General features: G+C 41.5%; 1 protein-coding gene across 1 annotated transcript in view; it reads right to left on the bottom strand.

The window, feature by feature from the left end:
- Nucleotides 1-14,056, bottom strand: part of YES1 (YES proto-oncogene 1, Src family tyrosine kinase) — a 64,615-nt gene extending 50,559 nt beyond the window's left edge. Inside the window, exon 1 of the mRNA XM_054018318.1 lies at nucleotides 13,794-14,056. The gene's annotated coding sequence lies outside the window, so the exon portion shown is untranslated. The remainder of the gene's footprint in view (nucleotides 1-13,793) is intronic.
- Nucleotides 14,057-17,740: the final 3,684 nt, after the last annotated feature.

Consider the following 17,740-nt stretch of genomic DNA (forward strand, 5'->3'; position numbering starts at 1 on the left):
AGGACCCTCCCCCCTCCCCCAAATTGGCAGGTGAAGGGTGAATCATTTATTTCGTAAATGAGATTCTCTAATAGGCTGTTCGTAAGAAATATTGCTTTTTAAACATTTAATTAAAGTACAAAAATTCAGAACTCTTGCAGAAATTGCCCATTTGGTAATTTCAGACACTAAAGAAAATATGAAAGTTATCAAAAGTATCCAACATTTGACATACATTGGACAGTATATATTCAGCAGTTATATGAAACTGCAGTTTTGTTCACAGGGGTTTTCAAATGAAACCTGAATCTCAAAGCCAAACTCACTAAGTTTTTCTCAATATCTATACAAACACACTGAATTTTGCCTTATTGTCCATTCAAAACCAAAGATCCCGTCCCAAGATTTGAAAATAAACCCAGACTTACCAAGTGCTCTCAAGCCTTTCAATAAACCAGGCCCAAATGGAATTTCAGGTTTCATTATGACATTTTTGCTGTTTCCAATTAGATTATTATATTTCTTTAAAATAACACAACGTACTTCAGTCTTTCCCTATCCCAGTGTATAATTTTGACATACAAAATGTAATAGACTAATGGAAATATAATTTACTATTAATAATGCTATAAAATAATATTATTGAATTTAACATCTTAGTCTAGGGCTTTGGGGAAAACAAAAGTTCACCCACCCACTCACTATGGGCAAGAAGATTACCTTGGCAAGTGAGGGGCTTATACCCTCAATTTCTGCAGAACTTTTCAAAACAAAAAAGAAAAAATTAAGTTTTAACACTGTGGTTGCAAAAATCAGCATTCCATAATGAAAGAATGAATGGCCAGGATGTCTTCTCAATTCAGACCCTCTCATGCTATTGGGTTTTTCAGACAGCAGTGAAATTAACAAAACTCATGTAATTTTCACTGGTGCTATGAAGAACCCTGTGGCAGCTATGAAAGTGACAAGATCATGTAAATTCCACTATGATGTTGTTCGGGGGGGGGGGGGGGGGGGAGAGAATGCACAGGGGAACACACTGGTATTTTCACAGAAAAAGCTGAGAGAAAAGCAGAGTTGTAGAGCAAACCCCCAGGAGGCTGTCGGTAGGAAATGGTAAAACAAAAAGCAAAAACAAAAAGATCAGTCTGTCTTTCAGAAGCCAGATGGAGATAGCTTTGTCTCATCCTCACCCTAGTTCCTTCTGTTGCCCTATATCTTTCTCCCAATCTCCCACACTAAAAAAATAATAATAATAATAATAAGGAGTATTTAAGTCTTAATTTATAAAACAGGTTATTCCATTAGCAGCCTGGCTGCCTTTACAGCAATTACAATTGACAATCTCATGTCATTTATAGACTGACCATTCCATCATAGGTAGCTAAACAGCTATCCCCCTCCAAAATTCTACAAATTAGTCATTTTATTCCCTTGACTCCCTCCCATGGGTTGTTATTTATGCCTCCTGACTCTAATATCGCCTCACCCCAGACCTCATGGCCCCTCTGGGTGACACCACAAGTCTTCTACATCCTGTGTCTTCCCCCTGGATTTTCTCCTATCTTTCTTCCCATGTCTTCTCTCCATACTGTAGTGTAGACAAAGATGTGTGTGTTAGACCTCAACTGCAGTAAGATAGCTCTCCAGCTCACACCACTTGAAGAGGAGGAAGGAGCACTGCACCGGGATTCAGTGCTGTGTTTTCTTTCTACCTTGCAGCCAGCCATTTAGTAGGAAAGCAGCCAGAAACTTCTACCCTCTCCATACCCAGTGTATCAAAGGGGTTTGGGAAGGCAAGAGGAATAAGATGGTGATGTTTAGGTTAGGTGTTTAATAGGGCTGCATTTTGTCAAGGTCAGCTTCTTAAATTAATTTAAGTTTTCCCACCAGTCACAGTTATTTCCAAGATACTGCATGCTCCAACAGTAGTTTGGTTAAATAATATTTCAGTTTTTAACACTTAGCTGTTAAAGTACACATGGAAATTAGTCATGTAGACTACAGTTCTGCTTTTACACTGTACCACACATCTGACAGTGTTTCAAGCACACATTGTGTTGTTATTCAATAGTGGAGGAGCAGATTACAACATGAATCCTCTATTCTCTCCACCAATTTAGTGGTGCACTTCCCAAAAATGTCCATTTTAAAGTCACATTGCACATTTGATCAGAACACTGCAGCTCTGTTTGACCAAGGAGCATTGTCTAGCTAGTTTCTTGGACTTTAACTCTCACTGCAAAGGAATAGTGGATTATAAAATATCACACACATAAATTTGGACATAATCCCAATCAGATTATTACAGTTTTCAGGCAATTGAAATTTTGGGCCAACATTGGTAGACAGTGTGCATTTAAAAACTCTTTCACACTTGTGCAAAGTTAAATCAACTTGGCACTCTCTCTGGTAGCCAATTGTATCCTTTAAGTAGGAACTCTATTCATTCAACTGAATTGCTGCATTAAGGGGGACAGTTGGTTGGCATGGAGAGGATTGGGTTGATTGACAATGTCCTTTAGTCACAAAGAAATTGCAGCAAGAGTTTCTAAAAATCACAGTGGGTCTCTCAATAGATTAAGCTAGTTGAAGATGATACAAGTACAGAATGTTTCCGGGAAGAAGTTGAAGATTCAGCGCATTTCATCAGTCCAAAAGTTACTTTTGTGTCTTGTTTGTAAATTTAGCAGCTCAAATTTAAAAACTCCTGCTTTGACTTTTAACTCAGCACAAGCTACAATATCAGCATCAAACACATGCTGAATCTGTAGAGTATGGTTTGTGGGATTTCTGCAGAACTACAGATGCTTGACTGAGAATTTTGTGGATCTTCATTCTTACATTTTATGGTATTTCATTATGCCCATACCATTTTGATATAAAAGGTACTCAAATTTAGCTCTAGGTATTTTTTAAAATTCAAATTTTCAAATGATTACAATCATTCTTTTTGTCCCCAAGTAAAATCATATAGTGCTTACTGAAAGAAATCAGAGTGATCTGTTATTAAATGAATGCTTCCAATAGATGGAATCATTAAAAAAATAGGGTAATAAGACACTACTGCATATATAGGCACTGTATTCGAATTGTAAACAATTGGATACTTTGGCTTTCAATATCCTTCATATTTACAATTTGGATATCACTGTATAAAATCTAGTAACTATACAGAAGGCCATAATATGTCTTCACCCACTGAAGTTAAGGGAGTTATTCTGGATGAACACTGGAACTAAAGAAGGCAGAAATTTGGTCCAGTTTTTTTACTTTAATTTTGTTTTCTTTAAACACACTTCATTTTCCTTCGCACCTGGTAAGAGTATATAGTGTTGTCCACTAATGAAACACTTAGGAGCAATAACCACTATGATTATATAATATGAAATACCTGACATAACTCCCAGCATACAGTATATGGTTTCTTAAAACAAATTGGAATAGTTATGTCGGCATAGTTGTGTTGGGCTACTGTAGTTGCAGCGTATGGAGACAGAAGGAGTTCTGCTGGTGTAGGAACACTATCTCCCAAATGACATTAGGCTTGGCCTACACTTGAAAGTTACATCAGTATAGCTATGCTGATCAGGGTGTGACTGACATAACTACACTGACAAAACTCCCAATGTAAACGCAGCTGTGTTGACAGAAATGGGCTTCTGTCAATGCAGCTAATGTTTGTGAAGGTGGTGCTCCTATACTGACAGAAAAACAACTCCATCCACATTGGTTGTGTCTATGCTAAGGGCTGGTCTACACTAGAAAGTTAGGTCAACACAGCTATGTCGCTCAGGGATATGAAAAATTAACACCCTGAGATATATAGCTAAGCTGACCTAAGCCCCAATGTAGACCGTGTTAGGTCAATGGAAGAACTCTTCGATCAACCTAGCTACCATCTCTTGGTGAGGAGGGTTTACTACAGTGACAGAACCACCTTTTCCATCCCCTGCAGTAAGTGTCTATGCTACAACAGCACAGCTGCAGTTGTGCCACTGTAGTTATAGCATAGACATAGCTTAGGGGGCTATGCCAGCATACACTCTGTAGCAGACATAGCCTGAGCCAGCAGGAGCACTTTTCTGTGCTACATCTATAGCTATGCTGACAAAAAATTTGCTATGTCGCTAGGGCATGTGCTTTTTTCATAGCACCGAGTGACACAGCTATGCCAGTATAAATTTGAAGTGTAGACCGGGCTTTAGAAAATAGGACCAAATTCACTGCTAGGATAAGCAGATAAAACTTTTCTTCATTTTATACCTCAGTGAAGTTGACTTCAATAGAGTTGCCTCCACTTATTCCATCAGAGAATCTGGACCTATTGTGTAAAGCCTAATCCAGCTCTCCCTGACTTCCATGTCAACAGGATCAAGCCCTAAAGTAAGTAGGCTAAAATCTCAGCAAATCACTTTCTTTGCCTAATTAGCTAACACACCAATTTAATTCTATAATTTTATTGAGCAATTTAAGGGGTGGAAAGTGTTATTTTGATTTTGACTGAAATCATGTGACTTGCAAATCAGAAGCCAGTCAGATCAAGGACTTTAAAAAAAAAAGTTCACCGCATTCAAAGGATTTAAATAGTGAAGGATTTGCCGTTAAATTTGTCTGCCTTGTCTTTTCAGATTAAAAAGACTAGAGGCTGAAATCAATGATAATTTCAAATCTCAGTCAAGCATTATAAAAATAACTTCTGAGTTAAACTGTCACATTACTTCTAGCCTCAAAATGGCTCAAAAACTTAAACCATCCACTTGTGTGGATACTGCCCATACTATATAAAAATGAGATGAGATATTGTACACACTTCAAAATATAATTCATATAATAGTAGTGGCAGAAAATACAAAAGAAATTTATAGTCTAACTACATTGTACCGACTATGTGTTAGGTTAGCCACCATTTCACCCTGCACACACCAAATCAAAATAGCATTCAGAAGTCCTATAGCAGCTCAGACTTCTCAGGTGTTTAAAAGAAAAAAAAGAAAGATACCCACATTTAACCGCTACAGTATACTACTTCTACCAATAGATAATATAGCTGCAAACAAAAATGTTCTTTGCACAAGTCAGACCTACCCAAAGAAGATAGTTTATGAAAACAATTTTTATCACTTGTCTCGGGGTCCATGGATAAACTGTTAGTTCAGCCAGAACCATAATTAAACAACACTACTTAGGTTTCTATACATTGAGAGCAAATAAATACTTCCCAGAGTTTACAAATGAAAATTGATTTCTTGAAAATTGATAACACACAATTATTTGGATAGATGTTTTTTATTTTTAATTAAAATCAGGGGACTTCAAACTCTGCAATTCATAAATCATGCTGGTTTTTTTACAAAAATAATTTAAAAATGCAGTGATATTATTGGAATGTTACATGAACATCACTGTAGCTAAGGATCAGTCACCATTTCACTTGATGTATTTGCATTTTTAGATTTTTCATCATTTTTCATTTTTATTTTGCCTATTGACCTGAAATACAATCCCATAACACTTTAAGAAAACAGTCTGAAAACAAAGATGTTATCATTTCCATGAAGAATACTGATGGGAAGAAGTGTGCAATGTGCAATTTCAACCAGTTGGTCTTTGAAACTTGTAGATCTTTTTGGCTATTAGAGACCAGACTTGAACCTTACACTCAAGGTAACCACATTGCTCACTACCAGTTTGATACCGCATATATGTATCCTGCAATGAATAAACTATATGAATTGCAACTGAAGGGACAGAAGCTGGAGAACCAAAAACAGGTGCTGAATGGAGGGGCTACTGGGCCAAACCTTAGTGGTGTTGGACCATGGGAGTGCAGGACAGGCAAAGGGAGAGAGCAGAACTGGGCAGCCAGGGTCAGGAGGAGCTACCCTAGCTTCAGATGGGAGTGGAGTGCTGAGTCAGGGGGTGAGGGGCTGGGGATAGGCTATGGGGTAAGCGTGGAGTGTTGGGGGATGACGAGGTTAGGGGCTGCAGCCAGTGGGATGAGGTATCGGGAGCTGGGGCCAGTGGGGCTGCAGTGAGTTGGATGTATGTCAGGACTGGTGGGGTTTGTCAGAATAAGTGGGGGCTGGTGGAGGGTTGTTGGGGTATATACGGGGTTGGGAGGAGCATTTGTGGGTTTGTGTATTGGGTGGAGAGAGGGGCATTCTTGGAGCTGTGTGGTATGGGGAATATACGGGCCAGGAGTGCTTTAAGGAAGGTGAATCCCCTCCCCAATTTCCATAGTGTACAGGGGCCCAAAATTCTTTAATCTGGGCCTGGCAATGGCAGACCTCAAATATGTATATTTAATATATGGAGATATACCTATCTCATAGAACTGGAAGGGACCTTGAAAGGTCATCAAGTCCAGTCCCCTGCCTTCACTAGCAGGACCAATTTTTTTGCCCCAGATCCATAAATGGCCCCCTCAAGGATTGAACTCACAACCCTGGGTTTAGCAGGCCAATGCTCAAACCACATGCACAGATGCAAGAGGCCACCATGTTATTAGACCACCAGGAGAAACACCAGTTTAACTAATCGTTCTAGACTAATTACTTAATGGAACATCCTTTACATTACATTGTGTTATTGGTTAAAGTAAATGCTCCCTTTTCTACCCTTAGATAGCAGTAATACAAATACTCATATATGTCATGTCATGTAGATATGTTGCATGCATTCATTGAAGCAAGGTAAGGTTGGTATGAGCACTTTTGAGATTTTTCTTTCAGAGGTGGTGAAAGCATGTATTGCATAATCTTTAAATTTCCATTAAAACTTATATGGAAGGAGAAAGCAGTGACCCAGCCCTAAATCTGAATTCCTTTTCTTGTGTATTTAAGTCAAATTCTAACAATTTTGTTTCATTGACTGAAAACACCTAACAATACTTATTTTAGAAAGTTATTAATTGATCTACAATCAGGAATAGAAGTCCTACCAAAGAAAATCAAAGAAGTTCTAATGATTGTGGTGGATAAAGGTTTAATATTGTTATTTAATTACTCTTTAAATACCATCCATTAACAAGCATTTGTTTGTTCTTACAATTAAAACTGTAAGCGTATTAAACAGGGTTATAAAAGTTTTAGCAGTTAGCCCAAGCACTGTATTGTTTTCCTCCCAAAGCTAAGCATTCCATAAGCTTAGCTTAGCAGAAGCAACTAAGGCAGGGGTAGGCAAACTACGGTCCACTAGCCAGATCTGGTCCCTCAGGACTTTGGATCCGGCCCACAGGATTGCCCCCTGTGGCGCCGCAGGCCTCATGCCATTCTCAGAAGTGGCCAGCACAACATCCCTGCGGCCCCCGGGTAGGGGGGCGAAGGGCTCTGTTCATTGCCCTTCCCTCCAGGCACTGCCCCTCACCCCCCCCCCAGCTCCCATTGGCTGGGAACGGGGAACCGCGGCCAATGGGAGCTTCTGGGGAGGTACCTGGAGGCACAGCAAGGGCAGCGCACGCGGAGCCCTCCGACCCGCAACCCCCAGGGACCATAGCGCTTCCTGGAGCGGCGTGGGGCTGGGGACAGGGCAGGCAGGGAGCCTGCCCTGGCCCCAGTGCATGCTGCTACCAGCCCGGAGCCGCTTTAGGTAAGCGGCGCCGGGCCAGAGCCCAAACCCCACCTGCACGCCACCCCCCAACTCCCTGTCCTAAGCCCCCTGCCTGCACCACACACCCCAACTCCCTGTCCTGAGCCTCCTTGTACACCCCGCACCCCTCCTGCACCCCAACCCCCTGCCCTGAGCCCCTGCTGCACCCTGCACCCCAACCCCTGCCCTGAGCCCCCGTCCCGCAGTCCACACCCCTCCTCTGCCCCAAACCCTTGCCCTGAGCCCCTTCCTGCACCCCGCACTCCCTCCTGCACCACAACACCCTGCCTTGGCCTTGCATACAATTTCCCCACCCAGATGTGGCCCTTGGCCCAAAAAGTTTGCCCACCCCTAAACTAAGGGCTACATCATGACCGCTTCAGCCGTCTACCCCCACCCTCCCATTCCTGTTTTTAAAACATACTGTAATGCAGATGAGACCCTGACTATATTTGTATCATGAAGTTCATTATATGATTAAAACATAGTTATGGTCTCATCTGTGTTATGAGATTGGGAAGTGCTTGAAACATGTGCATAGAAGTAAAAATGGAGGACCTGGGTCTCTTCCAGCATGGTTGTTTCTATAGTAATACCGGTATTAACAAGCCTTAAATATCAGATTGCTAACAAGGAAATCTCCCACAAATTTCCTCAGAAGTGAGCTATGGGTCTGATCTACAAATATTTACACATAAGTATCTTTGCTCATGTGAACAACCACCTTATCAATGGGGTTTCTCATGTAAGGTTATTTGTGTGTTAATCTGTAGAATCAGGCCAGGTAGAATAAAGTGTTCTTTATTCTTTTCCATCCTTCTCTAATGGGTGTTCTTTACACCAGATATTATTCAGTGGGCATGCAGATTTATCCACAGGAGATTTTGCCCTGAAGTACCAATCATTTGTGTGAAGAATCATTTTAAATGCAGCAGCAATGTCAGTATTTAAAGTTTACATAGCTGAGTTGGTCAACAGTTTGCTATCATATGAAACATTTTTGAGGCCATGTCTACACTAGTGAGCTAAGACATGGTCTGAATATCTAACATGTGTAGCAACATATCCGAAGCACATTCAAGATCACAAGAAACCCAGCAAGTTGTCTCCACCCCCAAAATGCAAACAGAAAACAAAGCCACACTGGAAAAAAATTATCTAATTTCCTGTGCAGCCTCCTGGAGTATTCAAGAAATTGAAAAACAAGTATCAGTCTGAGGTTTTAGTGGTCATTACTTCCTCTGCACTCTCTAACCATATCCTGTAACACTACATATTACTACTCCTGACAAGAAAAACAAATCAAAACAAATCCCCATCCTCAGTCCTGACAGCTGAGATTAACCAAGGCACTCTCACTGACAATCCCCCACTGTGGTACATCAGGAGATTAGAGCTCTCCGAGAAAGGTCCCTGATTTTGGAATTAACTTCTCCTGTTGGCTGACAGACCATGAGGGTCTGTATACCCTTAAAAACACTACAGCAATGGAGGGGTATTCCTGTCGCTATAGTTCAGGGGTTCTCAAACTGGGGGTTGGGACCACTTAGGGGGTCACGAGCTGTCAGCCTCCACCTCAAACCCCACTTTGCCTCCAGCATTTATAATGATGTTAAATACATAAACATGTTTTTAATTTATAAGGAGGGGTCACACTCAGAGGCTATGTGAAAGGGGTCACCAGTACAAAAGTTTGAGAACCACTGCTGTAGTTAATCCACCTCCTCGAAAGGCAGTAGCTAGGTCGATGGAAGAATTCTTGTCTACACCAGGGGTTCGGTCGGCATAGCTATGTCTCTCGAGGGTGTGGATTTTTTACACTCCTAAGGAGACACAGCTATACACTGAAACGAAGTCTGTTGATCTCCAGGGCATGTGGCAAGGCCAATCCATTTACTCAAACTTTTGCCTGAAGTAATGGGTGGGGGAGGAGCTGTTATTTGCTATTGCTCCAAAGTTCTTAGTTTCTCTCACAATGTCAATTTAATTATGCTTTAAATCGACTTTTTAATACACACTTACACTTTTGTAATGGGAATATTTTTATATCTTGAAAGCAATATTTTAAACCAAAAACATTAACATAAACTTGTTTATAAATGGGTTTTATTTCTGTTACTAACATCTTAGCCACTGATCTTGCCAATAGCTGTGCACATGCTTAACTTTATCCATTGGAGTAGTTTGACTTCAATAGGACTACCAGTGTGCTTACGTAAAAACTTACGCTTGCTTGCTAGATGAGCCCTAGCAAAGTCTTTTACTTCAACAGAACCAAGTTTTAGCCCTTCAAAATTAAAATCTAAATACCTGACCAAGAATAAGACAACAGCATCATTACCATAACATTGAAAATGCACCTGGGAACTTTTCCAGATTTGTTTTTACAGAAGGTGACAACTAATTATGCAATATGGAGCCTTTGCATAGGCTCAGTCACTGGTTTGAATCTTTCCTAGCATGGAAGCCACAGAAAGTGGTTACAATACCACAACTGTGAAGTGGTTTATATAAAGAGAATCAACAATTGCCACAACACAAAAGCCAAAATTATAAATAGTACCCTTGTTGGCATTTCCAGGGAGGCCAGAGATATAAGTGAACATGAAGATTAGCCTACCTTCTCACTCAGAGATGGTGACTCCAGGAGAAGGATTAAATCACACTAGTAGGGTGATGTGGGAAACTTTGCATTTCCACTGTCTGTGCTGAATCTGCTCTGAGTATTAACATCTTTCACAATAACTGTTCTCAGAGCATTTTCTTCTAGAATCTCTCAAACACAGCTAATGTTTGTTTGGGTTTGGGGGAGGATGGGGGGGGGGGGGGGAGAAGAGGGAAGAAGCATGCTATTTGACAGAGTTGGTTTAGTCAAACCTAGTAGAATAATCTAGTGTTCTTGTGATACAGTGTTTGTTTTGGCACTGACATTAATTTTTAAATTCTTAACATCAAATTGCTTGTTCAAACGGTGTTTAGATTATGGAATTAGTGTAGTCAGTCCAACAAACAGTGAATAAAGATGAAACAGCATACTTTTCCCAGTAGCGGCTTCAACATCTGGACTAGTCCACCGAAAATGTGTTGCTTATGTTTTTTTTTGTCCATAAGTAGTTTTTACAACAGAAAATATCGAACATAAAGTCATGTTACCACTTAATTCATAAAGCAAGCTTTGGTTATATAAACTGACATTTGTCGCAAAACAGATATTTACTAACTTGTCACGACAACACATATTTACCACAGTGGAACTGCGAACACAGTTCTGATTTACTCTCTTGGAGTTGCTGGAAGTATACTGCACACCAAAACAAGAAGGTAAAGCCTCCCATCTAATCAAAAAATTGCTTTCTAGAGCAGAAAATGTTCTTGTTTGTTATGTTATATGAATATTGGTAAAAAAAACGTGATGTTTTCGAAGAATACACTCTGCTGTTCTATGTTACTTTGATATAATATATGCCAGATTTAGAGTCTGTAGTTACATGCCAACCTCACTGTTTCCCAATATTCTACAACACTTCAATTGCAATATTTTTCCCTAAAGGCCATCCACTATATTTAAGAAAGAAATCATTCTGTATCTGACCTACAAGTCCTCATCCTTGAAGGAAACCTGCACAACACTTTCAAAAGACGAGCCTGGAATCTTAAATTCATAACTTTGCTAGACACTAAAAACTATGGACTGAATAGACACACTGCATTTATGGCTTTTGTAATCTGTAACCCATGAACAATCCTGCACCCACAGCTGCTTAGTTTCCCAGACCTGAAGAAAACCTCTGTGTAAGTCCAAAAGCTTGTCCTTCTCACCAACAGAAGCTGGTCCAATAAAAGATATAACCTCATCCACCCTGTCTCTTTAAGAAAGTTTGGCAGTTTAAATATATTTTTTGATGTAGTTTTTTTTCTATAGAGCTAAAATACCAGTTTAGTTGCAGGTATAGATGGATTGAGGACAAAAAAAAAATTAAATTAAAAAAAATCCACTTTACAACATAAAATACAAATTATATATACTTAGAGCCCAATCATGCTCCCATTGACATCGATCAACTTCAAAAATTCAGGATTTGGATCCAAAGTAATGAAAGATTTATGAAAACCAAACAAAAAACCTGAACAATCACTGTCAGTGTTTTACAGTAAAGTTTTCTTCTTGTAAACTTAATTGCATGCACTGTACTGTTTTTTCTTTGAAACTTGATACAGTCCTTCTGATGTGTAAGGGTCATTTACGTCACAAACGCTACCTTGTCCTGGGATTACATATCAAGTACCTGATTTTACAAAACTTTTGTATATGCTTAGCTTTATGCACATGAACTCAATGGAACAATTTGTAAATAAAGTTATGTACATACTTAAGAGTAAGGCTCAGGCCCAAAGTAAAGGAGTCAATTTTGCAATTTATTAAGTCAGCAGAAACAGCTGTGTTAAAACTGTATTACAGAACTTTGGTAGTGACACTAACACTATAGCTGAAAGCAAATTCATTATAAATGTCTGTTTCATGTTCTTATAATTTCTAAGAGAAAAAATTATGGTTTGCAGCGAAGTTTCACATCTTGGATTTGTGACTAAAGATTAATTTTGTGTGAGAAATGACATAAAATTCCATTTAGTTTTATGTAATTGTCAGCATGTGAAAAAAGCAAACAACTTCATTCCCTGACGATATTCTCTACATTACAAACTGTTTTCAGACAAGTTTGCTCTAGGATATCTCAACAATTGCTAATTTAAACATGAACAAACAAACAGTTTTAAATGAGGACAAAAATTCTTTGGTATGTTTGGGGAAATCTGTTTTGAGAATAAAAAGTTATATAGTGTTACATCGCACTTTGACAACGCAAAGTGCAGCACTTCATATCAACGTGTGTACAGGTCGTATGGAGTTGCATACATTACAATAAATGCAAGCAAGTGCATGTATCCAAATCAAGGCATAAGACGTGTGTGTATATTATATATATATATATATATATATACACACACATACACACACACACACTGTATGGCCCCTATCTTATGGGAACTCATGTACATGCTTAACTTTAAGCAGTGAAAATAGTCCCATTCAAGTCAATCTGACTACTCACAGTGTATAAAGTTAAGGACAAGCCTCTGTAGGATTGGAGGCCTATGCATTCTCTCTATATATTCTTTTAAAATATATAGAAAAGATGACTTGATGAAGTGTTATGATTGAAAAATATATAAAAGTCAGGCATTTAAAGTAACCATGCCTCAGCTAGACACAGATATAATAAGGCCTAATAATGAACAGAATATACAATACTACATAATAATTAGACAGTGGGGCCAAGTTAGTTGATTTGGAAACCAATTTTCAATTTCCTGACTTTGCCAATTTACATTCTCAAGACACACTGCTACTTTAACATGGTTTGGGGTTTTTTTTGTTTGTTTGTTTTTTTTTTTGCACTGAACTGACAAAAGAAGCAATTCAACCGTGGACCATGTTATACTGGATATGGCTCAAGGTGGTCAAAATTAAAGTCAAGAAACAAACGCTCTTCCATCAATACCAGTGTAAAACATATGCTGGAGTAACTACGAGGAGAAAGGGAGAAAAAACCTTGACCATACTCCACCAAGGCGCATGCTGGGAGCTGAAATGCCGAGGAAACTGAAAGGGGTGGTAAGTGAAAAAGAAAAGTGGAGGCCTCCAATAAACTCGTTTGCTCTTTCACCCCCTCGCAAAACAATGAGACACGTTGTGGTTTTCAATCAAACCAAGCCAGGGAAGGCAGAGACCCCTCTCCCCACAGCAGTTGTTGGCAGGCTTCAAGCGGCCAACAGACAGCAGCCCCTGCCACCCTTGCAAGGAACGCGACTGAAGGGTAGAGGGGAGCCAGCAGCGGGACCCTCCTGCGCCCCGCGCCTCAGAGACAGTCCCCTGGGGTGCAGCCACCCCCCAGCCCGGCCAGACACACGGGCTCTGCTCCCCGCTGGGCAGGGAAAAGTTACCGGGAACTTTCTGTCAATCCAACGGGGGCAGTGGAAGGGGGCGGGACGCCGCCCAGCGCCCTGCCCAGGACACGGAGCCGGCGGCGGGGAAGGGGCTCGCGCAGGGCGGGGGAGGCGGCCGCCACGCTGACTGGGGGCTCCGGAGGGGAGGGACTGGGGCCTATCGCTCTCCGGGCGCCGCCGCAGCCTCTCCGGAGGGGGAGGCGCGGCCGGTTTCTCACCTGCTTCTCAGCCGCTCCGGCGGGGAAGGACTCGGGCCCCCTGCTCCTCCCGGGGCCGCCGGACCGGGCAGCGAAGGGGGGAGGAGGGATCCGGACGCTCTCTGCGTACGGAGACTCGCTGCTAGGAGGAAGCTCCCCCGCCCGGCCGGCCTCCTGCCTCCCCCGCCTTCACTGGCGCTGCGGCCGCCCCATGCGCCCGGGGAACCTCCCCCTCCCGACCGACCGCAGCCCGACTTCGAGGCCGCGGGGAGGAGCCGGGCGGCGGGGGCGCTCCCCGCCCCCGGCCGCAGCGCCCCCTCAGCGGAGCGCGAGTTCAGCCTCAGGACCTAACATGGCGGCGGCGGCTCCAAGTGTTACCGCCGCAGTCGGGGTCTCCTGAGCAGCCCCTGGCCAGAGGGGGCGCCCCCGAGGCCAGGGCAGCCCCGCTGTCTTTGGGGCATGGGAGGGGTTATGGGGGATCGGGGGCGGCCCTGGATTTGGGGGGCACGAGGGTAGGCAACGGTCGGGTATCAGGAGCCGCAGCAGCGCGCAGTATGGGCGGGGTAGGTGGGGGGTTCAAGTGTTTGCGGGGTGGAATGAGGGGGTTGCGGGATGTGGTGCTGGAGCAGTTTGGAGGGCTTCGTAGGGATTACTGAGTCCATGAGGGCGGGGGGAGCAGAGGTTTGGGGAGACGTTTTAAGGATTTTTGTATTGGAAATTAGGAGGCAGTAGTGGGGGAGCAGCCATGGAAGATTTGGGGGGAGGGATTAGGAAGAGCAGCAATAAAGTGGAGTGTTGGGAGGAAGAGAAGCTTTGGAACTTTTGAGACGTGTGGAAGAGGCGCAGGGAAGGTCCCAGCAGAGCTTTATTTTCTCATCTTTCTTTTCTCCTCTGCATCTTGCATTAGGACTGTGACTAATTCTATGGGTAAGTTTTTAAATACAATATATTAAATCTTTCCAACAACAAAATTCTTAGTGAGAGAGTCTTTTAAAAATTGCTTTAAATTATTCCCTAAGTCTGCAAACAAGTAAGATTTGGAAGGCTCCCCGTATTTCATTCTTTACCTTTTTTTAAACTTGTTCAAGTGAAACGGAAGAGCCCTCTGTCTTTCAGAAGTGCTTCTATTACAGCTCCTGCTGAGGGGAAAGTTTACTGCTTGCAGACCAGAGTCCTTAACTAGGAAAAGGTCAAAGTGACACAACAGAATACAATAAATAAACACTTGAAGTAATGTGAGATTAGCTTTTACATCATCATTTCCTGCAACCTCAATTTCATGATTTAGCATTTCACATGTAAATAGTCTAAAGTAATAACAAACAACAGTTTGTGAGGAAGAGGTAAACTTGAGTCTGCACAAGGGGAGTTACCTCCTGCCTATTACTGGCCTTAATCTGTTGACAATTACTTTCATCATGATTTTTCCAGTACTGATAATAAGCTTATACTTAAGAACAACCATAGTGGGTCAGACCAAAGGTCCATCTAGCCCAGTATCCTGTCTTCCAACAGTGGCCAATGCCAGGTGCCCCAGAGGGAATGAACAGAACAGGTTATCATCAAGTGATCCATCCCCTGTTGCCCATTCCCAACCTCTGGCAAACAGAGGCTAGGGACACCATCCCTGCCCATCCTGGCTAATAGCCATTGATGGACCTATCCTCCATGAACTTATCTAGTTCTTTTTTGAACCCTGTTATAGTCTATAAGTATTTGGCTCAGCGGGATCTCTTTTCTTCAGGACTGGTACAACTATTGCCTTTAGCCAGTCATCTGGTACCTCCTCTTGCTCCCATACCTTATATATTTTTCTTAATGCTCTGATAGCACTTGTCCCATAGGCTTTTAGCAGTTCAGCTGTAATATTGTCTATTCCTGAAGCTTTCCCAATTTTTTTTAACTGAGACTTAAAATAAAGGAGTGGGTGAAGGGCAGCATGCAGGATTGGCTGCAGTCAGAAAGATTACAGTGCAGAAACTATAAAACAAACAGATGATAGGATGCCAGATAAAATAATGCAAATACAGGCAAGATCAGTTAGATGTAGAGACTGACCAGCTAGATGGTGGGACATTGTACATAAAAAACAGCCATTGTAGGCCAGACCAATGGTCCAGCTAGCCCAATATCCGGTCTTATGACAGGTCAGTGCCAGCTACTTCAGAGACAATTATCAAGTGATCCATTCCCTGTTGTCCAGTCCCAGCTTCTGGCAGACCCAGAACATGGAGCTGCATCCCTGACCATCTTGACTAATGACCACTGATGGAGCTCTCTTCCAGGAGCTTACCTAATTCTGTTTTGAACCCAGTAATGCTTTTGGTTTTCACAACATCCCTTGCTAATGAGTTCCACAAGCTGACTGTGCATTGTGTGAATAAGTACTCCTTTATGTTTGTTTTAAACCGGCTGCCTATTAATTTCATTTGGTAACCCCTTGTTCTTGTATTATGTGAAGAGGTTTATAACATTTCCTTATTCACTTTCTTAAAACCATGACTTTATAGATTATCAAATCCCTCCTTAGTCATCTTTCTCTGAACTGAACAGTCCCAATCAATCTCTTCATATGGAAGTTCCATATCCCTAATTTTTTTTTTTTTTTTTGAGATGGGATGACCAGATCTGCACAATATTCAAGATGTGACTATATAAATCCATGGTATGGCCACATTATGATATTTTCTGTTTTATTGTCTATCCCTTTCCTAATAGTTCCTAACATGTTGTTAGCTTTTTTGACTGCTGCTGCACCTTGCACATGTATTTTCAGAGAATTATCCACAATTACTCCAAGATCTTTCTTGAGTGGTAAGAGCTAATTTAGATCCCATCATTTTATATGGATAGTTGGGATTAAGTTGTCCAATGTGCATTACTTTGCATTTATCCACATTGAATTTCATCTGCCATTTTATTGCCCAGTAACCCAGTTGTGAGATCCCTTTGTAACGAGCTTTGGACAATTATCTTGAGTAATTTTGCATAGTCTTCAGAGTAACAGCCGTGTTAGTCTGTATCCGCAAAAAGAAGAACAGGAGTACTTGTGGCACCTTAGAGACTAACAAATTTATTAGAGCATAAGCTTTCGTGGACTACAGACCACTTCTTCGGATGCATTATTATGCTCTAATAAATTTGTTAGTCTCTAAGGTGCCACAAGTACTCCTGTTCTTCTTTTTGTATAGTCTGCAAACTTTGCCACCTCATTGTTTATCCCTTTTTACAGATCACTAAAGAATACATTGAACTGCACAGGTCCCAGTACAGGGATGCTGCTAATTACCTCTCTTCACTGTGAAAACTGACCATTTATATCTCATCTTTGTTTCCTATCCTTTAACCTCTTACTGATCCATGAGACGATCTTCCCACTTATCTATCCCATGACTGCTTACTTTGCTTAAGAGCATTTGGTAAGGGACCTTATGAAAGGTTTTCTGAAAGTCCAAGTGTACTATATCCACTGCATCACTCTTGGCCACATGCTTGTTAACACCCTCAAATAATTCTAATAGATTGGTGAGGCATGATTTCCCTTTACAAAAGCGACGTTGACTCTTCCCCATCCTATTGTGTTTATCTGTCTGATAATTCTGTACTTTACTATAGTTTTTACTAGTTTATCTGGTACTGAAGTTAGGCTTACTGGCCTGTGTTTATTAGGATCATCCCTGGAGCCTTCTCTAAAAATCGGCATAATATGAACTATCCTCCAGTCATTGGTACAAAGGCAGATTTAAGCAATATGTTACATACCACAGTTGTACAGTTAGTAGTTCTGCAATTTCATATTTGACTTCCTTCAGAACTTTTGGGTGAATACCATCTGGTGCTGGTGACTTATTACTGTTTAATTTATCATTCTGTTCCAAAACCATCTCTATTGACACCTCAATCTGGGAAAACACCTCAGATAGATCACCCAGAAGGAATGGCTCAGGTGTGGGAATTTCCCTCACATC

This window comes from Malaclemys terrapin, chromosome 2 (genome assembly GCF_027887155.1).
Source record: "Malaclemys terrapin pileata isolate rMalTer1 chromosome 2, rMalTer1.hap1, whole genome shotgun sequence".
In the NCBI taxonomy this organism is placed as follows: domain Eukaryota; kingdom Metazoa; phylum Chordata; order Testudines; family Emydidae; genus Malaclemys; species Malaclemys terrapin.